We start from the raw sequence: 23,323 nt of genomic DNA, 5'->3' as shown, positions 1-23,323 counted from the left end.
GCATGAACAATGGAGAGCACAATGGGGCTCGAGATGTGCTTGTTACCTCAGGTGCTGTGTGATTGTCGACAAGGAGTGAAATGGACCAATTTGTGACCGCCCTTTCAATTTAAGACGTTCAAAACAGACGGAATTTGCATTCGTAATACCAGAGCATCGAAACTACTTGGAACTCTTGTGTATATGAACGTGTCCGCGCCTTTGTATTCTGGTACCTTCGCCGCTACAAACCAACCAACCATCGTGTCCGTGCACATCAGAGTCGCAAAGAATGGAGAATAGCCAGGCTTGGTCGTGTGTGTAGCTGTAGCTCAGTTGGCAGATCGTTCGCTTAGCGTGTGAACGGTCTCGGGTTCAAGCCCCGGCTCCCCCATGTTTTGTTGTCAGTGCATGGTAAGTGTTGGTCGCGGCGAACATAAACGCACGCAAGAAGTTGCAAAACCAGCGTCACAGACTGATATGATGTATACTGTCATAAGGAGAGCAAGATGTAAGTGTGAGGACCGGCTGTTATCGTGGTGTCATCGAGTGCAGATCTGTCTTAGGTATCACGGCTTAACGTCATTGAAGTCTAGAGGTGGACAACACGTTCGTCTTACTCAGAGCGGTGTCTGAACTCTATTTTCGACGTTATGCGTGCCACTTTCATTGTGGCCAACTACGATTCGATACAGAATGCACGAAACCTGAAAGACACTCTCACTGATACATAGAGAGTAGTGTTTGTCTGCGGAATAATGGGAGTGCAAGGGTCTGTAACGTTGATATGACTGTATGTAGCACTATTAGTTATCGGGGAGGTGATCGTAGCTCAGATGGTAGAGTGCTCGCTTAGCGTGCGAGAGGTACTGGGATCGATACCCAGCGCCTCCAGAACTTTTAACACACCTACATGCGCACCTTGCCATGCAAGTGGAATAATTCCCAACCGGCAGAGGTGTGTAGGCAGATACAAGCGAACGATTAGCATCCACAATTGTCGAGCGTGCTTTTATTCGTGCGCAGGAAGCACCCTCCTCCCACACCTACACTTAATTTAGAAACAGTACAAATGTTCCCATAAGATTCTCAAGCCTACGTCGGAAAGATCTGCCTTGCGCCGATTTCACGTAAATCCCACTGCACGTTCCCATTCTTTGCGTCAGTCGGCTGCTACTGGTGTTGCTGGTTGTGACTGCTGATAACAGATGCCGTAGCAATCAATTCATGGAGTGAGTTGTATGTTTTGCGATAGTCTGTCTCTGACAAGGAAGCACAGGTGATATAGGTGCGAACACAGGAAGCTTGCAGCCTCTCGCTGCCTGCAGACACAGAGCAGCCACACTAGAAGAGCGGCCTAAGCCGTAGGCGAAATGTGCTCATTCGCTTTGGCGCGACGTCGAACTATAAATAAGGCTGTCACTAGCGTGAGCGTCGTGTAAAGTCGGAAAAGTCATCTGCATGGGTGATTGCCAAGTTTGGGGAGCGTTTCGTAGTACGATCAGTGCAATGGGGACGCGGAAACTTGTTGTGTCCCAGTGTTTTGCAGTTGGACGACAAGAGTTTTACACAGTAGCAAAGAGCGAGGCACTGAGTTGGCATGAACAATGGAGAGCACAATGGAGCTCGAGATGTGCTTGTTACCTCAGGTGCTGAGTGATTGTCGACAAGGAGTGAAATGGACCAATTTGTGACCGCCCTTTCAATTTAAGACGCTCAAAACAGACGGAATTTGCATTCGTAATACCAGAGCATCGAAACTACTTGGAACTCTTGTGTATATGAACGTGTCCGCGCCTTTGTATTCTGGTACCTTCGCCGCTACAAACCAACCAACCATCGTGTCCGTGCACATCAGAGTCGCAAATAATGGAGAATAGCCAGGCTTGGTCGTGTGTGTAGCTGTAGCTCAGTTGGCAGATCGTTCGCTTAGCGTGTGAACGGTCTCGGCTTCAAGCCCTGGCTCCTCCATGTTTTGTGGTCAGTGCATGGTAAGTGTTGGTCGCGGCGAACATAAAGGGACGCAAGAAGTTGCAAAACCAGCGTCACAGACTGATATGATGTATACTGTCATAAGGAGAGCAAGATGTAAGTGTGAGGACCGGCTGTTATCGTGGTGTCATCGAGTGCAGATCTGTCTTAGGTATCACGGCTTAACGTCATTGAAGTCTAGAGGTGGACAACACGTTCGTCTTACTCAGAGCGGTGTCTGAACCCTATTTTCGACGTTATGCGTGCCACTTTCATTGTGGCCAACTACGATTCGATACAGAATGCACGAAACCTGAAAGACACTCTCACTGATACATAGGGAGTAGTGTTTGTCTGCGGAATAATGGGAGTGCAAGGGTCTGTAACGTTGATATGACTGTATGTAGCACTATTAGTTATCGGGGGGTTGGGCGTAGCTCAGATGGTAGGGTGCTCGTTTAGCGTGCGAGAGGTACTGGGATCGATACCCAGCGCGTCCAGAATTTTTAACACACCTACATGCGCACCTTGCCATGCAAGTGGAATAATTCCCAACCGGCAGAGGTGTGTAGGCAGATACAAGCGAACGATTAGCATCCACAATTGGCGAGCGTGCTTTTATTCGTGCGCAGGAAGCACCCTCCTCCCACACCTACACTTAATTTAGAAACAGTACAAATGTTCCCATAAGATTCTCAAGCCTACGTCGGAAAGATCTGCCTTGCGCCGATTTCACGTAAATCCCACTGCACGTTCCCATTCTTTGCGTCAGTCTGCTGCTACTGGTGTTGCTGGTTGTGACTGCTGATAACAGATGCCGTAGCAATCAATTCATGGAGTGAGTTGTATGTTTTGCGATAGTCTGTCTCTGACAAGGAAGCACAGGTGATATAGGTGCGAACACAGGAAGCCTGCAGCCTCTCGCTGCCTGCAGACACAGAGCAGCCACACTAGAAGAGCGGCCTAAGCCGTAGGCGAAATGTGCTCATTCGCTTTGGCGCGACGTCGAACTATAAATAAGGCTGTCACTAGCGTGAGCGTCGTGTAAAGTCGGAAAAGTCATCTGCATGGGTGATTGCCAAGTTTGGGGAGCGTTTCGTAGTACGATCAGTGCAATGGGGACGCGGAAACTTGTTGTGTCCCAGTGTTTTGCAGTTGGACGACAAGAGTTTTACACAGTAGCAAAGAGCGAGGCACTGAGTTGGCATGAACAATGGAGAGCACAATGGGGCTCGAGATGTGCTTGTTACCTCAGGTGCTGAGTGATTGTCGACAAGGAGTGAAATGGACCAATTTGTGACCGCCCTTTCAATTTAAGACGTTCAAAACAGACGGAATTTGCATTCGTAATACCAGAGCATCGAAACTACTTGGAACTCTTGTGTATATGAACGTGTCCGCGCCTTTGTATTCTGGTACCTTCGCCGCTACAAACCAACCAACCATCGTGTCCGTGCACATCAGAGTCGCAAAGAATGGAGAATAGCCAGGCTTGGTCGTGTGTGTAGCTGTAGCTCAGTTGGCAGATCGTTCGCTTAGCGTGTGAACGGTCTCGGGTTCAAGCCCCGGCTCCTCCATGTTTTGTGGTCAGTGCATGGTAAGTGTTGGTCGCGGCGAACATAAACGCACGCAAGAAGTTGCAAAACCAGCGTCACAGACTGATATGATGTATACTGTCATAAGGAGAGCAAGAAGTAAGTGTGAGGACCGGCTGTTATCGTGGTGTCATCGAGTGCAGATCTGTCTTAGGTATCACGGCTTAACGTCATTGAAGTCTAGAGGTGGACAACACGTTCGTCTTACTCAGAGCGGTGTCTGAACTCTATTTTCGACGTTATGCGTGCCACTTTCATTGTGGCCAACTACGATTCGATACAGAATGCACGAAACCTGAAAGACACTCTCACTGATACATAGAGAGTAGTGTTTGTCTGCGGAATAATGGGAGTGCAAGGGTCTGTAACGTTGATATGTCTGTATGTAGCACTATTAGTTATCGGGGGGTGGGCGTAGCTCAGATGGTAGAGCGCTCGCTTAGCGTGCGAGAGGTGCTGGGATCGATACCCAGTGCCTCCAGAATTTTTAACACACCTACATGCGCACCTTGCCATGCAAGTGGAATAATTCCCAACCGGCAGAGGTGTGTAGGCAGATACAAGCGAACGATTAGCATCCACAATTGGCGAACGTGCTTTTATTCGTGCGCAGGAAGCACCCTCCTCCCACACCTACACTTAATTTAGAAACAGTACAAATGTTCCCATAAGATTCTCAAGCCTACGTCGGAAAGATCTGCCTTGCGCCGATTTCACGTAAATCCCACTGCACGTTCCCATTCTTTGCGTGCAGTCGGCTGCTACTGGTGTTGCTGGTTGTGACTGCTGATAACAGATGCCGTAGCAATCAATTCATGGAGTGAGTTGTATGTTTTGCGATAGTCTGTCTCTGACAAGGAAGCACAGGTGATATAGGTGCGAACACAGGAAGCTTGCAGCCTCTCGCTGCCTGCAGACACAGAGCAGCCACACTAGAAGAGCGGCCTAAGCCATAGGCGAAATGTGCTCATTCGCTTTGGCGCGACGTCGAACTGTAAATAAGGCTGTCACTAGCGTGAGCGTTGCGTGAGCGTCGTGTAAAGTCGGAGAAGTCATCTGCATGGGTGATTGCCAAGTTTGGGGAGCGTTTCGTAGTACGATCAGTGCAATGGGGACGCGGAAACTTGTTGTGTCCCAGTGTTTTGCAGTTGGACGACAAGAGTTTTACACAGTAGCAAAGAGCGAGGCACGGAGTTGGCATGAACAATGGAGAGCACAATGGGGCTCGAGATGTGCTTGTTACCTCAGGTGCTGTGTGATTGTCGACAAGGAGTGAAATGGACCAATTTGTGACCGCCCTTTCAATTTAAGACGTTCAAAACAGACAAAATTTGCATTCGTAATACCAGAGCATCGAAACTACTTGGAACTCTTGTGTATATGAACGTGTCCGCGCCTTTGTATTCTGGTACCTTCACCGCTACAATCCAACCAACCATCGTGTCCGTGCACATCAGAGTCGCAAAGAATGGAGAATAGCCAGGCTTGGTCGTGTGTGTAGCTGTAGCTCAGTTGGCAGATCGTTCGCTTAGCGTGTGAACGGTCTCGGGTTCAAGCCCCGGCTCCTCCATGTTTTGTGGTCAGTGCATGGTAAGTGTTGGTCGCGGCGAACATAAACGCACGCAAGAAGTTGCAAAACCAGCGTCACAGACTGATAAGATGTATACTGTCATAAGGAGAGCAAGATGTAAGTGTGAGGACCGGCTGTTATCGTGGTGTCATCGAGTGCAGATCTGTCTTAGGTATCACGGCTTAACGTCATTGAAGTCTAGAGGTGGACAACACGTTCGTCTTACTCAGAGCGGTGTCTGAACTCTATTTTCGACGTTATGCGTGCCACTTTCATTGTGGCCAACTACGATTCGATACAGAATGCACGAAACCTGAAAGACACTCTCACTGATACATAGAGAGTAGTGTTTGTCTGCGGAATAATGGGAGTGCAAGGGTCTGTAACGTTGATATGTCTGTATGTAGCACTATTAGTTATCGGGGGGTGGGCGTAGCTCAGATGGTAGAGCGCTCGCTTAGCGTGCGAGAGGTGCTGGGATCGATACCCAGCGCCTCCAGAATTTTTAACACACCTACATGCGCACCTTGCCATGCAAGTGGAATAATTCCCAACCGGCAGAGGTGTGTAGGCAGATACAAGCGAACGATTAGCATCCGCAATTGGCGAGCGTGCTTTTATTCGTGCGCAGGAAGCACCCTCCTCCCACACCTACACTTAATTTAGAAACAGTACAAATGTTCCCATAAGCTTCTCAAGCCTACGTCGGAAAGATCTGCCTTGCGCCGATTTCACGTAAATCCCATTGCACGTTCCCATTCTTTGCGTCAGTCGGCTGCTACTGGTGTTGCTGGTTGTGACTGCTGATAACAGATGCCGTAGCAATCAATTCATGGAGTGAGTTGTATGTTTTGCGATAGTCTGTCTCTGACAAGGAAGCACAGGTGATATAGGTGCGAACACAGGAAGCTTGCAGCCTCTCGCTGCCTGCAGACACAGAGCAGCCACACTAGAAGAGCGGCCTAAGCCATAGGCGAAATGTGCTCATTCGCTTTGGCGCGACGTCGAACTGTAAATAAGGCTGTCACTAGCGTGAGCGTCGTGTAAAGTCGGAGAAGTCATCTGCATGGGTGATTGCCAAGTTTGGGGAGCGTTTCGTAGTACGATCAGTGCAATGGGGACGCGGAAACTTGTTGTGTCCCAGTGTTTTGCAGTTGTACGACAAGAGTTTTACACAGTAGCAAAGAGCGAGGCACTGAGTTGGCATGAACAATGGAGAGCACAATGGGGCTCGAGATGTGCTTGTTACCTCAGGTGCTGTGTGATTGTGGACAAGGAGTGAAATGGACCAATTTGTGACCGCCCTTTCAATTTAAGACGTTCAAAACAGACGGAATTTGCATTCGTAATACCAGAGCATCGAAACTACTTGGAACTCTTGTGTATATGAACGTGTCCGCGCCTTTGTATTCTGGTACCTTCCCCGCTACAAACCAACCAACCATCGTGTCCGTGCACATCAGAGTCGCAAAGAATGGAGAATAGCCAGGCTTGGTCGTGTGTGTAGCTGTAGCTCAGTTGGCAGATCGTTCGCTTAGCGTGTGAACGGTCTCGGGTTCAAGCCCCGGCTTCTCCATGTTTTGTGGTCAGTGCATGGTAAGTGTTGGTCGCGGCGAACATAAACGCACGCAAGAAGTTGCAAAACCAGCGTCACAGACTGATATGATGTATACTGTCATAAGGAGAGCAAGATGTAAGTGTGAGGACCGGCTGTTATCGTGGTGTCATCGAGTGCAGATCTGTCTTAGGTATCACGGCTTAACGTCATTGAAGTCTAGAGGTGGACAACACGTTCGTCTTACTCAGAGCGGTGTCTGAACTCTATTTTCGACGTTATGCGTGCCACTTTCATTGTGGCCAACTACGATTCGATACAGAATGCACGAAACCTGAAAGACACTCTCACTGATACATAGAGAGTAGTGTTTGTCTGCGGAATAATGGGAGTGCAAGGGTCTGTAACGTTGATATGTCTGTATGTAGAACTATTAGTTATCGGGGGGGTGGGCGTAGCTCAGATGGTAGAGCGCTCGCTTAGCGTGCGAGAGGTACTGGGATCGATACCCAGCGCCTCCAGAATTTTTAACACACCTACATGCGCACCTTGCCATGCAAGTGGAATAATTCCCAACCGGCAGAGGTGTGTAGGCAGATACAAGCGAACGATTAGCATCCACAATTGGCGAGCGTGCTTTTATAAGTGCGCAGGAAGCACCCTCCTCCCACACCTACACTTAATTTAGAAACAGTACAAATGTTCCCATAAGATTCTCAAGCCTACGTCGGAAAGATCTGCCTTGCGCCGATTTCACGTAAATCCCACTGCACGTTCCCATTCTTTGCGTCAGTCGGCTGCTACTGGTGTTGCTGGTTGTGACTGCTGATAACAGATGCCGTAGCAATCAATTCATGGAGTGAGTTGTATGTTTTGCGATAGTCTGTCTCTGACAAGGAAGCACAGGTGATATAGGTGCGAACACAGGAAGCTTGCAGCCTCTCGCTGCGTGCAGACACAGAGCAGCCACACTATAAGAGCGGCCTAAGCCGTAGGCGAAATGTGCTCATTCGCTTTGGCGCGACGTCCAACTATAAATAAGGCTGTCACTAGCGTGAGCGTCGTGTAAAGTCGGAAAAGTCATCTGCATGGGTGATTGCCAAGTTTGGGGAGCGTTTCGTAGTACGATCAGTGCAATGGGGACGCGGAAACTTGTTGTGTCCCAGTGTTTTGCAGTTGTACGACAAGAGTTTTACACAGTAGCAAAGAGCGAGGCACTGAGTTGGCATGAACAATGGAGAGCACAATGGGGCTCGAGATGTGCTTGTTACCTCAGGTGCTGAGTGATTGTCGACAAGGAGTGAAATGGACCAATTTGTGACCGCCCTTTCAATTTAAGACGTTCAAAACAGACGGAATTTGCATTCGTAATACCAGAGCATCGAAACTACTTGGAACTCTTCTGTATATGAACGTGTCCGCGCCTTTGTATTCTGGTACCTTCGCCGCTACAAACCAACCAACCATCGTGTCCGTGCACATCAGAGTCGCAAGTAATGGAGAATAGCCAGGCTTGGTCGTGTGTGTAGCTGTAGCTCAGTTGGCAGATCGTTCGCTTAGCGTGTGAACGGTCTCGGGTTCAAGCCCCGGCTCCTCCATGTTTTGTGGTCAGTGCATGGTAAGTGTTGGTCGCGGCGAACATAAACGCACGCAAGAAGTTGCAAAACCAGCGTCACAGACTGATATGATGTATACTGTCATAAGGAGAGCAAGATGTAAGTGTGAGGACCGGCTGTTATCGTGGTGTCATCGAGTGCAGATCTGTCTTAGGTATCACGGCTTAACGTCATTGAAGTCTAGAGGTGGACAACACGTTCGTCTTACTCAGAGCGGTGTCTGAACTCTATTTTCGACGTTATGCGTGCCACTTTCATTGTGGCCAACTACGATTCGATACAGAATGCACGAAACCTGAAAGACACTCTCACTGATACATAGAGAGTAGTGTTTGTCTGCGGAATAATGGGAGTGCAAGGGTCTGTAACGTTGATATGTCTGTATGTAGCACTATTAGTTATCGGGGGGTGGGCGTAGCTCAGATGGTAGAGCGCTCGCTTAGCGTGCGAGAGGTGCTGGGATAGATACCCAGCGCCTCCTGAATTTTAAACACACCTACATGCGCACCTTGCCATGCAAGTGGAATAATTCCCAACCGGCAGAGGTGTGTAGGCAGATACAAGCGAACGATTAGCATCCACAATTGGCGAGCGTGCTTTTATTCGTGCGCAGGAAGCACCCTCCTCCCACACCTACACTTAATTTAGAAACAGTACAAATGTTCCCATAAGATTCTCAAGCCTACGTCGGAAAGATCTGCCTTGCGCCGATTTCACGTAAATCCCACTGCACGTTCCCATTCTTTGCGTCAGTCGGCTGCTACTGGTGTTGCTGGTTGTGACTGCTGATAACAGATGCCGTAGCAATCAATTCATGGAGTGAGTTGTATGTTTTGCGATAGTCTGTCTCTGACAAGGAAGCACAGGTGATATAGGTGCGAACACAGGAAGCTTGCAGCCTCTCGCTGCCTGCAGACACAGAGCAGCCACACTAGAAGAGCGGCCTAAGCCATAGGCGAAATGTGCTCATTCGCTGTGGCGCGACGTCGAACTGTAAATAAGGCTGTCACTAGCGTGAGCGTCGTGTAAAGTCGGAGAAGTCATCTGCATGGGTGATTGCCAAGTTTGGGGAGCGTTTCGTAGTACGATCAGTGCAATGGGGACGCGGAAACTTGTTGTGTCCCAGTGTTTTGCAGTTGTACGACAAGAGTTTTACACAGTAGCAAAGAGCGAGACACGGAGTTGGCATGAACAATGGAGAGCACAATGGGGCTCGAGATGTGCTTGTTACCTCAGGTGCTGTGTGATTGTCGACAAGGAGTGAAATGGACCAATTTGTGACCGCCCTTTCAATTTAAGACGTTCAAAACAGACGGAATTTGCATTCGTAATACCAGAGCATCGAAACTACTTGGAACTCTTGTGTATATGAACGTGTCCGCGCCTTTGTATTCTGGTACCTTCACCGCTACAAACCAACCAACCATCGTGTCCGTGCACATCAGAGTCGCAAAGAATGGAGAATAGCCAGGCTTGGTCGTGTGTGTAGCTGTAGCTCAGTTGGCAGATCGTTCGCTTAGCGTGTGAACGGTCTCGGGTTCAAGCCCCGGCTCCTCCATGTTTTGTGGTCAGTGCATGGTAAGTGTTGGTCGCGGCGAACATAAACGCACGCAAGAAGTTGCAAAACCAGCGTCACAGACTGATAAGATGTATACTGTCATAAGGAGAGCAAGATGTAAGTGTGAGGACCGGCTGTTATCGTGGTGTCATCGAGTGCAGATCTGTCTTAGGTATCACGGCTTAACGTCATTGAAGTCTAGAGGTGGACAACACGTTCGTCTTACTCAGAGCGGTGTCTGAACTCTATTTTCGACGTTATGCGTGCCACTTTCATTGTGGCCAACTACGATTCGATACAGAATGCACGAAACCTGAAAGACACTCTCACTGGTACATAGAGAGTAGTGTTTGTCTGCGGAATAATGGGAGTGCAAGGGTCTGTAACGTTGATATGTCTGTATGTAGCACTATTAGTTATCGGGGGGGTGGGCGTAGCTCAGATGGTAGAGCGCTCGCTTAGCGTGCGAGAGGTACTGGGATCGATACCCAGCGCCTCCAGAATTTTTAACACACCTACATGCGCACCTTGCCATGCAAGTGGAATAATTCCCAACCGGCAGAGGTGTGTAGGCAGATACAAGCGAACGATTAGCATCCACAATTGGCGAGCGTGCTTTTATTCGTGCGCAGGAAGCACCCTCCTCCCACACCTACACTTAATTTAGAAACATTACAAATGTTCCCATAAGATTCTCAAGCCTACGTCGGAAAGATCTGCCTTGCGCCGATTTCACGTAAATCCCACTGCACGTTCCCATTCTTTGCGTCAGTCGGCTGCTACTGGTGTTGCTGGTTGTGACTGCTGATAACAGATGCCGTAGCAATCAATTCATGGAGTGAGTTGTATGTTTTGCGATAGTCTGTCTCTGACAAGGAAGCACAGGTGATATAGGTGCGAACACAGGAAGCTTGCAGCCTCTCGCTGCGTGCAGACATAGAGCAGCCACACTATAAGAGCACCCTAAGCCGTAGGCGAATTGTGCTCATTCGCTTTGGCGCGACGTCCAACTATAAATAAGGCTGTCACTAGCGTGAGCGTCGTGTAAAGTCGGAAAAGTCATCTGCATGGGTGATTGCCAAGTTTGGGGAGCGTTTCGTAGTACGATCAGTGCAATGGGGACGCGGAAACTTGTTGTGTCCCAGTGTTTTGCAGTTGGACGACAAGAGTTTTACACAGTAGCAAAGAGCGAGGCACGGAGTTGGCATGAACAATGGAGAGCACAATGGGGCTCGAGATGTGCTTGTTACCTCAGGTGCTGAGTGATTGTCGACAAGGAGTGAAATGGACCAATTTGTGACCGCCCTTTCAATTTAAGACGTTCAAAACAGACGGAATTTGCATTCGTAATAACAGAGCATCGAAACTACTTGGAACTCTTGTGTATATGAACGTGTCCGCGCCTTTGTATTCTGGTACCTTCGCCGCTACAAACCAACCAACCATCGTGTCCGTGCACATCAGAGTCGCAAGTAATGGAGAATAGCCAGGCTTGGTCGTGTGTGTAGCTGTAGCTCAGTTGGCAGATCGTTCGCTTAGCGTGTGAACGGTCTCGGGTTCAAGCCCCGGCTCCTCCATGTTTTGTGGTCAGTGCATGGTAAGTGTTGGTCGCGGCGAACATAAACGCACGCAAGAAGTTGCAAAACCAGCGTCACAGACTGATATGATGTATACTGTCATAAGGAGAGCAAGATGTAAGTGTGAGGACCGGCTGTTATCGTGGTGTCATCGAGTGCAGATCTGTCTTAGGTATCACGGCTTAACGTCATTGAAGTCTAGAGGTGGACAACACGTTCGTCTTACTCAGAGCGGTGTCTGAACTCTATTTTCGACGTTATGCGTGCCACTTTCATTGTGGCCAACTACGATTCGATACAGAATGCACGAAACCTGAAAGACACTCTCACTGATACATAGAGAGTAGTGTTTGTCTGCGGAATAATGGGAGTGCAAGGGTCTGTAACGTTGATATGTCTGTATGTAGCACTATTAGTTATCGGGGGGTGGGCGTAGCTCAGATGGTAGAGCGCTCGCTTAGCGTGCGAGAGGTGCTGGGATAGATACCCAGCGCCTCCTGAATTTTTAACACACCTACATGCGCACCTTGCCATGCAAGTGGAATAATTCCCAACCGGCAGAGGTGTGTAGGCAGATACAAGCGAACGATTAGCATCCACAATTGGCGAGCGTGCTTTTATTCGTGCGCAGGAAGCACCCTCCTCCCACACCTACACTTAATTTAGAAACAGTACAAATGTTCCCATAAGATTCTCAAGCCTACGTCGGAAAGATCTGCCTTGCGCCGATTTCACGTAAATCCCACTGCACGTTCCCATTCTTTGCGTCAGTCGGCTGCTACTGGTGTTGCTGGTTGTGACTGCTGATAACAGATGCCGTAGCAATCAATTCATGGAGTGAGTTGTATGTTTTGCGATAGTCTGTCTCTGACAAGGAAGCACAGGTGATATAGGTGCGAACACAGGAAGAATGCAGCCTCTCGCTGCCTGCAGACACAGAGCAGCCATACTAGAAGAGCGGCCTAAGCCGTAGGCGAAATGTGCTCATTCGCTTTGGCGCGACGTCGAACTATAAATAAGGCTGTCACTAGCGTGAGCGTCGTGTAAAGTCGGAGAAGTCATCTGCATGGGTGATTGCCAAGTTTGGGGAGCGTTTCGTAGTACGATCAGTGCAATGGGGACGCGGAAACTTGTTGTGTCCCAGTGTTTTGCAGTTGTACGACAAGAGTTTTACACAGTAGCAAAGAGCGAGACACGGAGTTGGCATGAACAATGGAGAGCACAATGGGGCTCGAGATGTGCTTGTTACCTCAGGTGCTGTGTGATTGTCGACAAGGAGTGAAATGGACCAATTTGTGACCGCCCTTTCAATTTAAGACGTTCAAAACAGACGGAATTTGCATTCGTAATACCAGAGCATCGAAACTACTTGGAACTCTTGTGTATATGAACGTGTCCGCGCCTTTGTATTCTGGTACCTTCACCGCTACAAACCAACCAACCATCGTGTCCGTGCACATCAGAGTCGCAAAGAATGGAGAATAGCCAGGCTTGGTCGTGTGTGTAGCTGTAGCTCAGTTGGCAGATCGTTCGCTTAGCGTGTGAACGGTCTCGGGTTCAAGCCCCGGCTCCTCCATGTTTTGTGGTCAGTGCATGGTAAGTGTTGGTCGCGGCGAACATAAACGCACGCAAGAAGTTGCAAAACCAGCGTCACAGACTGATAAGATGTATACTGTCATAAGGAGAGCAAGATGTAAGTGTGAGGACCGGCTGTTATCGTGGTGTCATCGAGTGCAGATCTGTCTTAGGTATCACGGCTTAACGTCATTGAAGTCTAGAGGTGGACAACACGTTCGTCTTACTCAGAGCGGTGTCTGAACTCTATTTTCGACGTTATGCGTGCCACTTTCATTGTGGCCAACTACGATTCGATACAGAATGCACGAAACCTGAAAGACACTCTCACTGATACATAGAGAGTAGTTTTTGTCTGCGGAATAATGGGAGTGCAAGGGTCTGTAACGTTGATATGTCTGTATGTAGCACTATTAGTTATCGGGGGGGTGGGCGTAGCTCAGATGGTAGAGCGCTCGCTTAGCGTGCGAGAGGTACTGGGATCGATACCCAGCGCCTCCAGATTTTTTAACACACCTACATGCGCACCTTGCCATGCAAGTGGAATAATTCCCAACCGGCAGAGGTGTGTAGGCAGATACAAGCGAACGATTAGCATCCACAATTGGCGAGCGTGCTTTTATTCGTGCGCAGGAAGCACCCTCCTCCCACACCTACACTTAATTTAGAAACAGTACAAATGTTCCCATAAGATTCTCAAGCCTACGTCGGAAAGATCTGCCTTGCGCCGATTTCACGTAAATCCCACTGCACGTTCCCATTCTTTGCGTCAGTCGGCTGCTACTGGTGTTGCTGGTTGTGACTGCTGATAACAGATGCCGTAGCAATCAATTCATGGAGTGAGTTGTATGTTTTGCGATAGTCTCTCTCTGACAAGGAAGCACAGGTGATATAGGTGCGAACACAGGAAGCTTGCAGCCTCTCGCTGCGTGCAGACACAGAGCAGCCACACTGTAAGAGCGGCCTAAGCCGTAGGCGAAATGTGCTCATTCGCTTTGGCGCGACGTCCAACTATAAATAAGGCTGTCACTAGCGTGAGCGTCGTGTAAAGTCGGAAAAGTCATCTGCATGGGTGATTGCCAAGTTTGGGGAGCGTTTCGTAGTACGATCAGTGCAATGGGGACGCGGAAACTTGTGGTGTCCCAGTGTTTTGCAGTTGGACGACAAGAGTTTTACACAGTAGCAAAGAGCGAGGCACTGAGTTGGCATGAACAATGGAGAGCACAATGGGGCTCGAGATGTGCTTGTTACCTCAGGTGCTGTGTGATTGTCGACAAGGAGTGAAATGGACCAATTTGTGACCGCCCTTTCAATTTAAGACGTTCAAAACAGACGGAATTTGCATTCGTAATACCAGAGCATCGAAACTACTTGGAACTCTTGTGTATATGAACGTGTCCGCGCCTTTGTATTCTGGTACCTTCGCCGCTACAAACCAACCAACCATCGTGTCCGTGCACATCAGAGTCGCAAATAATGGGGAATTGCCAGGCTTGGTCGTGTGTGTAGCTGTAGCTCAGTTGGCAGATCGTTCGCTTAGCGTGTGAACGGTCTCGGGTTCAAGCCCCGGCTCCCCCATGTTTTGTGGTCAGTGCATGGTAAGTGTTGGTCGCGGCGAACATAAACGCACGCAAGAAGTTGCAAAACCAGCGTCACAGACTGATACGAAGTATACTGTCATAAGGAGAGCAAGATGTAAGTGTGAGGACCGGCTGTTATCGTGGTGTCATCGAGTGCAGATCTGTCTTGGGTATCACGGCTTAACGTCATTGAAGTGTAGAGGTGGACAACACGTTCGTCTTACTCAGAGCGGTGTCTGAACTCTATTTTCGACGTTATGCGTGCCACTTTCATTGTGGCCAACTACGATTCGATACAGAATGCACGAAACCTGAAAGACACTCTCACTGATACATAGAGAGTAGTGTTTGTCTGCGGAATAATGGGAGTGCAAGGGTCTGTAACCTTGATATGTCTGTATGTAGCACTATTTGTTGTCGGGGGTTGGGCGTAGCTCAGATGGTAGAGCGCTCGCTTAGCGTGCGAGAGGTACTGGGATCGATACCCAGCGCCTCCAGAATTTTTAACACACCTACATGCGCACCTTGCCATGCAAGTGGAATAATTCCCAACCGGCAGAGGTGTGTAGGCAGATACAAGCGAACGATTAGCATCTACAATTGGCGAGCGTGCTTTTATTCGTGCGCAGGAAGCACCCTCCTCCCACACCTACACTTAATTTAGAAACAGTACAAATGTTCCCATAAGATTCTCAAGCCTACGTCGGAAAGATCTGCCTTGCGCCGATTTCACGTAAATCCCACTGCACGTTCCCATTCTTTGCGTCAGTCGGCTGCTACTGGTGTTGCTGGTTGTGACTGCTGATAACAGATGCCGTAGCAATCAATTCATGGAGTGAGTTGTATGTTTTGCGATAGTCTGTCTCTGACAAGGAAGCACAGGTGATATAGGTGCGAACACAGCAAGGTTGCAGCCTCTCGCTGCCTGCAGACACAGAGCAGCCATACTAGAAGCGCGGCCTAAGCCGTAGGCGAAATGTGCTCATTCGCGTTTGGCGCGACGTCGAACTATAAATAAGGCTGTCACTAGCGTGAGCGTCATGTAAAGTCGGAAAAGTCATCTGCATGGGTGATTGCCAAGTTTGGGGAGCGTTTCGTAGTACGATCAGTGCAATGGGGACGCGGAAACTTGTTGTGTCCCAGTGTTTTGCAGTTGGACGACAAGAGTTTTACACAGTAGCAAAGAGCGAGGCACTGAGTTGGCATGAACAATGGAGAGCACAATGGGGCTCGAGATGTGCTTGTTACCTCAGGTGCTGAGTGATTGTCGACAAGGTGTGAAATGGACCAATTTGTGACCGCCCTTTCAATTTAAGACGTTCAAAACAGACGGAATTTGCATTCGTAATACCAGAGCATCGAAACTACTTGGAACTCTTGTGTATATGAACGTGTCCGCGCCTTTGTATTCTGGTACCTTCGCCGCTACAAACCAACCAACCATCGTGTCCGTGCACATCAGAGTCGCTAATAATGGAGAATAGCCAGGCTTGGTCGTGTGTGTAGCTGTAGCTCAGTTGGCAGATCGTTCGCTTAGCGTGTGAATGGTCTCGGGTTCAAGCCCCGGCTCCTCCATGTTTTGTGGTCAGTGCATGGTAAGTGTTGGTCGCGGCGAACATAAACGCACGCAAGAAGTTGCAAAACCAGCGTCACTGACTGATATGATGTATACTGTCATAAGGAGAGCAAGATGTAAGTGTGAGGACCGGCTGTTATCGTGGTGTCATCGAGTGCAGATCTGTCTTAGGTATCACGGCTTAACGTCATTGAAGTCTAGAGGTGGACAACACGTTCGTCTTACTCAGAGCGGTGTCTGAACTCTATTTTCGACGTTATGCGTGCCACTTTCATTGTGGCCAACTACGATTCGATACAGAATGCACGAAACCTGAAAGACACTCTCACTGATACATAGAGAGTGGTGTTTGTCTGCGGAATAATGGGAGTGCAAGGGTCTGTAACGTTGATATGTCTGTATGTAGCACTATTAGTTATCGGGGGGTGGGCGTAGCTCAGATGGCAGAGCGCTCGCTTAGCGTGCGAGAGGTACTGGGATCGATACCCAGCGCCTCCAGAATTTTTAACACACCTACATGCGCACCTTGCCATGCAAGTGGAATAATTCCCAACCGGCAGAGGTGTGTAGGCAGATACAAGCGAACGATTAGCATCCACAATTGGCGAGCGTGCTTTTATTCGTGCGCAGGAAGCACCCTCCTCCCACACCTACACTTAATTTAGAAACAGTACAAATGTTCCCATAAGATTCTCAAGCCTACGTCGGAAAGATCTGCCTTGCGCCGATTTCACGTAAATCCCACTGCACGTTCCCATTCCTTGCGTCAGTCGGCTGCTACTGGTGTTGCTGGTTGTGACTGCTGATAACAGATGCCGTAGCAATCAATTCATGGAGTGAGTTGTATGTTTTGCGATAGTCTGTCTCTGACAAGGAAGCACAGGTGATATAGGTGCGAACACAGGAAGCTTGCAGCCTCTCGCTGCCTGCAGACACAGAGCAGCCATACTAGAAGAGCGGCCTAAGCCATAGGCGAAATGTGCTCATCCGCTTTGGCGCGACGTCGAACTGTAAATAAGGCTGTCACTAGCGTGAGCGTCGTGTAAAGTCGGAAAAGTCATCTGCATGGGTGATTGCCAAGTTTGGGGAGCGTTTCGTAGTACGATCAGTGCAATGGGGACGCGGAAACTTGTTGTGTGCCAGTGTTTTGCAGTTGGACGACAAGAGTTTTACACAGTAGCAAAGAGCGAGGCACTGAGATGGCATGAACAATGGAGAGCACAATGGGGCTCGAGATGTGCTTGTTACCTCAGGTGCTGTGTGATTGTCGACAAGGAGTGAAATGGACCAATTTGTGACCGCCCTTTCAATTTAAGACGTTCAAAACAGACAAAATTTGCATTCGTAATACCAGAGCATCGAAACTACTTGGAACTCTTGTGTATATGAACGTGTCCGCGCCTTTGTATTCTGGTACCTTCGCCGCTACAAACCAACCAACCATCGTGTCCGTGCACATCAAAGTCGCAAAGAATGGAGAATAGCCAGGCTTGGTCGTGTGTGTAGCTGTAGCTCAGTTGGCAGATCGTTCGCTTAGCGTGTGAACGGTCTCGGGTTCAAGCCCCGGCTCCTCCATGTTTTGTGGTCAGTGCATGGTAAGTGTTGGTCGCGGCGAACATAAACGCACGCAAGAAGTTGCAAAACCAGCGTCACAGACTGATATGATGTATACTGTCATAAGGAGAGCAAGATGTATGTGTGGGGACCGGCTGTTATCGTGGTGTCATCGAGTGCAGATCTGTCTTAGGTATCACGGCTTAACGTCATTGAAGTCTAGAGGTGGACAACACGTTCGTCTTACTCAGAGCGGTGTCTGAACTCTATTTTCGACGTTATGCGTGCCACTTTCATTGTGGCCAACTACGATTCGATACAGAATGCACGAAACCTGAAAGACACTCTCACTGATACATAGAGAGTAGTGTTTGTCTGCGGAATAATGGGAGTGCAAGGGTCTGTAACGTTGATATGTCTGTATGTAGCACTATTAGTTATCGGGGGGGTGGGCGTAGCTCAGATGGTAGAGCGCTCGCTTAGCGTGCGAGAGGTACTGGGATCGATACCCAGCGCCTCCAGAATTTTCAACACACCTACATGCGTACCTTGCCATGCAAGTGGAATAATTCCCAACAGCAGAGGTGTGTAGGCAGATACAAGCGAACGATTAGCATCCACAATGGGCGAGCGTGCTTTTATTCGTGCGCAGGAAGCACCCTCCTCCCACACCTACACTTAATTTAGAAACAGTACAAATGTTCCCATAAGATTCTCAAGCCTACGTCGGAAAGATCTGCCTTGCGCCGATTTCACGTAAATCCCACTGCACGTTCCCATTCTTTGCGTCAGTCGGCTGCTACTGGTGTTGCTGGTTGTGACTGCTGATAACAGATGCCGTAGCAATCAATTCATGGAGTGAGTTGTATGTTTTGCGATAGTCTGTCTCTGACAAGGAAGCACAGGTGATATAGGTGCGAACACAGGAAGCTTGCAGCCCCTCGCTGCCTGCAGACACAGAGCAGCCACACTAGAAGAGCGGCCTAAGCCGTAGGCGAAATGTGCTCATTCGCTTTGGCGCGACGTCGAACTATAAATAAGGCTGTCACTAGCGTGAGCGTCGTGTAAAGTCGGAAAAGTCATCTGCATGGGTGATTGCCAAGTTTGGGGAGCGTTTCGTAGTACGATCAGTGCAATGGGGACGCGGAAACTTGTTGTGTCCCAGTGTTTTGCAGTTGTACGACAAGAGTTTTACACAGTAGCAAAGAGCGAGGCACTGAGTTGGCATGAACAATGGAGAGCACAATGGGGCTCGAGATGTGCTTGTTACCTCAGGTGCTATGTGATTGTCGACAAGGAGTGAAATGGACCAATTTGTGACCGCCCTTTCAATTTAAGACGTTCAAAACAGACGGAATTTGCATTCGTAATACCAGAGCATCGAAACTACTTGGAACTCTTGTGTATATGAACGTGTCCGCGCCTTTGTATTCTGGTACCTTCGCCGCTACAAACCAACCAACCATCGTGTCCGTGCACATCAGAGTCGCAAAGAATGGAGAATAGCCAGGCTGGGTCGTGTGTGTAGCTGTAGCTCAGTTGGCAGATCGTTCGCTTAGCGTGTGAACGGTCTCGGGTTCAAGCCCCGGCTCCTCCATGTTTTGTGGTCAGTGCATGGTAAGTGTTGGTCGCGGCGAACATAAACGCACGCAAGAAGTTGCAAAACCAGCGTCACAGACTGATATGATGTATACTGTCATAAGGAGAGCAAGATGTAAGTGTGGGGACCGGCTGTTATCGTGGTGTCATCGAGTGCAGATCTGTCTTAGGTATCACGGCTTAACGTCATTGAAGTCTAGAGGTGGACAACACGTTCGTCTTACTCAGAGCGGTGTCTGAACTCTATTTTCGACGTTATGGGTGACACATTCATTGTGGCCAACTACGATTCGATACAGAATGCACGAAACCTGAAAGACACCCTTACTGATACATAGAGAGTAGTGTTTGTCTGCGGAATAATGGGAGTGCAAGGGTCTGTGACGTTGATATGACTGTATGTAGCACTACTAGTTATCGGTGGGATGGGCGTAGCTCAGATGGTAGAGCGCTCGCTTAGCGTGCGAGAGGTACTGGGATCGATACCCAGCGCCTCCAGAATTTTTAACACACCTACATGCGCACCTTGCCATGCAAGTGGAATAATTCCCAACCGGCAGAGGTGTGTAGGCAGATACAAGCGAACGATTAGCATCCACAATTGGCGAGCGTTCTTTAATTCGTGCGCAGGAAGCACCCTCCTCCCACACCTACACTTAATTTAGAAACAGTACAAATGTTCCCATAAGATTCTCAAGCCTACGTCGGAAAGATCTGCCTTGCGCCGATTTCACGTAAATCCCACTGCACGTTCCCATTCTTTGCGTCAGTCGGCTGCTACTGGTGTTGCTGGTTGTGACTGCTGATAACAGATGCCGTAGCAATCAATTCATGGAGTGAGTTGTATGTTTTGCGATAGTCTGTCTCTGACAAGGAAGCACAGGTGATATAGGTGCGAACACAGGAAGCTTGCAGCCCCTCGCTGCCTGCAGACACAGAGCAGCCACACTAGAAGAGCGGCCTAAGCCATAGGCGAAATGTGCTCATTCGCTTTGGCGCGACGTCGAACTGTAAATAAGGCTGTCACTAGCGTGAGCGTTGCGTGAGCGTCGTGTAAAGTCGGAAAAGTCATCTGCATGGGTGATTTCCAAGTTTGGGGAGCGTTTCGTAGTACGATCAGTGCAATGGGGACGCGGAAACTTGTTGTGTCCCAGTGTTTTGCAGTTGGACGACAAGAGTTTTACACAGTAGCAAAGAGCGAGACACTGAGTTGGCATGAACAATGGAGAGCACAATGGGGCTCGATATGTGGTTGTTACCTCAGGTGCTGTGTGATTGTCGACAAGGAGTGAAATGGACCAATTTGTGACCGCCCTTTCAATTTAAGACGTTCAAAACAGACGGAATTTGCATTCGTAATACCAGAGCATCGAAACTACTTGGAACTCTTGTGTATATGAACGTGTCCGCGCCTTTGTATTCTGGTACCTTCGCCGCTACAAACCAACCAACCATCGTGTCCGTGCACATCAGAGTCGCAAAGAATGGAGAATAGCCAGGCTTGGTTGTGTGTGTAGCTGTAGCTCAGTTGGCAGATCGTTCGCTTAGCGTGTGAACGGTCTCGGGTTCAAGCCCCGGCTCCTCCATGTTTTGTGGTCAGTGCATGGTAAGTGTTGGTCGCGGCGAACATAAACGCACGCAAGAAGTTGCAAAACCAGCGTCACAGACTGATATGATGTATACTGTCATAAGGAGAGCAAGATGTATGTGTGGGGACCGGCTGTTATCGTGGTGTCATCGAGTGCAGATCTGTCTTATGTATCACGGCTTAACGTCATTGAAGTCTAGAGGTGGACAACACGTTCGTCTTACTCAGAGCGGTGTCTGAACTCTATTTTCGACGTTATGCGTGCCACTTTCATTGTGGCCAACTACGATTCGATACAGAATGCACGAAACCTGAAAGACACTCTCACTGATACGTAGAGAGTAGTGTTTGTCTGCGGAATAATGGGAGTGCAAGGGTCTGTAACGTTGATATGACTGTATGTAGCACTATTAGTTATCGGGGGGGGGGGGGGGTTGGGCGTAGCTCAGATGGTAGAGCGCTCGCTTAGCGTGCGAGAGGTACTGGGATCGATACCCAGCGCCTCCAGAATTTTTAACACACCTACATGCGCACCTTGCCATGCAAGTGGAATAATTCCCAACCGGCAGAGGTGTGTAGGCAGATACAAGCGAACGATTAGCATCCACAATTGGCGAGCGTGCTTTTATTCGTGCGCAGGAATACCCTCCTCCCACACCTACACTTAATTTAGAAACAGTACAAATGTTCCCATAAGATTCTCAAGTCTACGTCGGAAAGATCTGCCTTGCGCCGATTTCACGTAAATCCCACTGCACGTTCCCATTCCTTGCGTGCAGTCGGCTGCTACTGGTGTTGCTGGTTGTGACTGCTGATAACAGATGCCGTAGCAATCAATTCATGGAGTGAGTTGTATGTTTTGCGATAGTCTGTCTCTGACAAGGAAGCACAGGTGATATAGGTGCGAACACAGGATGCTTGCAGCCCCTCGCTGCCTGCAGACACAGGGCAGCCACACTAGAAGAGCGGCCTAAGCCATAGGCGAAATGTGCTCATCCGCTTTGGCGCGACGTCGAACTGTAAATAAGGCTGTCACTAGCGTGAGCGTCGTGTAAAGTCGGAAAAGTCATCTGCATGGGTGATTGCCAAGTTTGGGGAGCGTTTCGTAGTACGATCAGTGCAATGGGGACGCGGAAACTTGTTGTGTCCCAGTGTTTTGCAGTTGGACGACAAGAGTTTTACACAGTAGCAAAGAGCGAGACACTGAGTTGGCATGAACAATGGAGAGCACAATGGGGCTCGATATGTGGTTGTTACCTCAGGTGCTGTGTGATTGTCGACAAGGAGTGAAATGGACCAATTTGTGACCGCCCTTTCAATTTAAGACGTTCAAAACAGATGGAATTTGCATTCGTAATACCAGAGCATCGAAACTACTTGGAACTCTTGTGTATATGAACGTGTCCGCGCCTTTGTATTCTGGTACCTTCGCCGCTACAAACCAACCAACCATCGTGTCCGTGCACATCAGAGTCGCAAAGAATGGAGAATAGCCAGGCTTGGTTGTGTGTGTAGCTGTAGCTCAGTTGGCAGATCGTTCGCTTAGCGTGTGAACGGTCTCGGCTTCAAGCCCCGTCTCCTGCATGTTTTGTGGTCAGTGCATGGTAAGTGTTGGTCGCGGCGAACATAAACGCACGCAAGAAGTTGCAAAACCAGCGTCACAGACTGATATGATGTATACTGTCATAAGGAGAGCAAGATGTAAGTGTGGGGACCGGCTGTTATCGTGGTGTCATCGAGTGCAGATCGGTCTTAGGTATCACGGCTTAACGTCATTGAAGTCTAGAGGTGGACAACACGTTCGTCTTACTCAGAGCGGTGTCTGAACTCTATTTTCGACGTTATGCGTGCCACTTTCATTGTGGCCAACTACGATTCGATACAGAATGCACGAAACCTGAAAGACACTCTCACTGATACATAGAGAGTAGTGTTTGTCTGCGGAATAATGGGTGTGCAAGGGTCTGTAACGTTGATATGACTGTATGTAGCACTACTAGTTATCGGGGGGGTGGGCGTAGCTCAGATGGTAGAGCGCTCGCTTAACGTGCGAGAGGTACAGGGATCGATACCCAGCGCCTCCAGAATTTATAACACACCTACATGCGCACCTTGCCATGCAAGTGGAATAATTCCCAACCGGCAGAGGTGTGTAGGCAGATACAAGCGAACGAATAGCATCCACAATTGGCGAGCGTGCTTTTATTCGTGCGCAGGAAGCACCCTCCTCCCACACCTACACTTAATTTAGAAACAGTACAAATGTTCCCATAAGATTCTCAAGCCTACGTCGGAAAGATCTGCCTTGCGCCGATTTCACGTAAATCCCACTGCACATTCCCATTCTTTGCGTGCAGTCGGCTGCTACTGGTGTTGCTGGTTGTGACTGCTGATAACAGATGCCGTAGCAATCAATTCATGGAGTGAGTT

General features: G+C 49.0%; 9 non-coding genes across 9 annotated transcripts; all 9 read left to right on the top strand.

Annotated features, from left to right (window-relative positions):
• The first annotated feature begins 3,952 nt into the window (after positions 1–3,952).
• Trnaa-agc (transfer RNA alanine (anticodon AGC)) lies at positions 3,953–4,026 on the top strand. The gene has a single exon. It is a non-coding gene; the product is annotated as a tRNA-Ala (tRNA).
• Positions 4,027–5,540: 1,514 nt separating this feature from the next.
• Trnaa-agc (transfer RNA alanine (anticodon AGC)) lies at positions 5,541–5,614 on the top strand. Its single transcript has one exon. It is a non-coding gene; the product is annotated as a tRNA-Ala (tRNA).
• A 1,503-nt stretch (positions 5,615–7,117) lies between these two features.
• On the top strand, positions 7,118–7,191 carry Trnaa-agc (transfer RNA alanine (anticodon AGC)). Its single transcript has one exon. It is a non-coding gene; the product is annotated as a tRNA-Ala (tRNA).
• Positions 7,192–10,270: 3,079 nt separating this feature from the next.
• On the top strand, positions 10,271–10,344 carry Trnaa-agc (transfer RNA alanine (anticodon AGC)). The gene has a single exon. It is a non-coding gene; the product is annotated as a tRNA-Ala (tRNA).
• Positions 10,345–13,423: 3,079 nt separating this feature from the next.
• Positions 13,424–13,497, top strand: Trnaa-agc (transfer RNA alanine (anticodon AGC)). Its single transcript has one exon. It is a non-coding gene; the product is annotated as a tRNA-Ala (tRNA).
• A 1,499-nt stretch (positions 13,498–14,996) lies between these two features.
• On the top strand, positions 14,997–15,073 carry Trnaa-agc (transfer RNA alanine (anticodon AGC)). Its single transcript has one exon. It is a non-coding gene; the product is annotated as a tRNA-Ala (tRNA).
• Positions 15,074–18,153: 3,080 nt separating this feature from the next.
• Trnaa-agc (transfer RNA alanine (anticodon AGC)) lies at positions 18,154–18,227 on the top strand. Its single transcript has one exon. It is a non-coding gene; the product is annotated as a tRNA-Ala (tRNA).
• A 1,501-nt stretch (positions 18,228–19,728) lies between these two features.
• Trnaa-agc (transfer RNA alanine (anticodon AGC)) lies at positions 19,729–19,803 on the top strand. The gene has a single exon. It is a non-coding gene; the product is annotated as a tRNA-Ala (tRNA).
• Positions 19,804–21,323: 1,520 nt separating this feature from the next.
• Trnaa-agc (transfer RNA alanine (anticodon AGC)) lies at positions 21,324–21,400 on the top strand. The gene has a single exon. It is a non-coding gene; the product is annotated as a tRNA-Ala (tRNA).
• Positions 21,401–23,323: the final 1,923 nt, after the last annotated feature.

Source organism: Schistocerca gregaria, unplaced genomic scaffold, assembly GCF_023897955.1.
Source record: "Schistocerca gregaria isolate iqSchGreg1 unplaced genomic scaffold, iqSchGreg1.2 ptg000180l, whole genome shotgun sequence".
NCBI lineage: Eukaryota > Metazoa > Arthropoda > Insecta > Orthoptera > Acrididae > Schistocerca > Schistocerca gregaria.
Note: the sequence above shows the minus strand (reverse complement) of the source record. Positions and strands in the feature narration are given on the sequence as shown.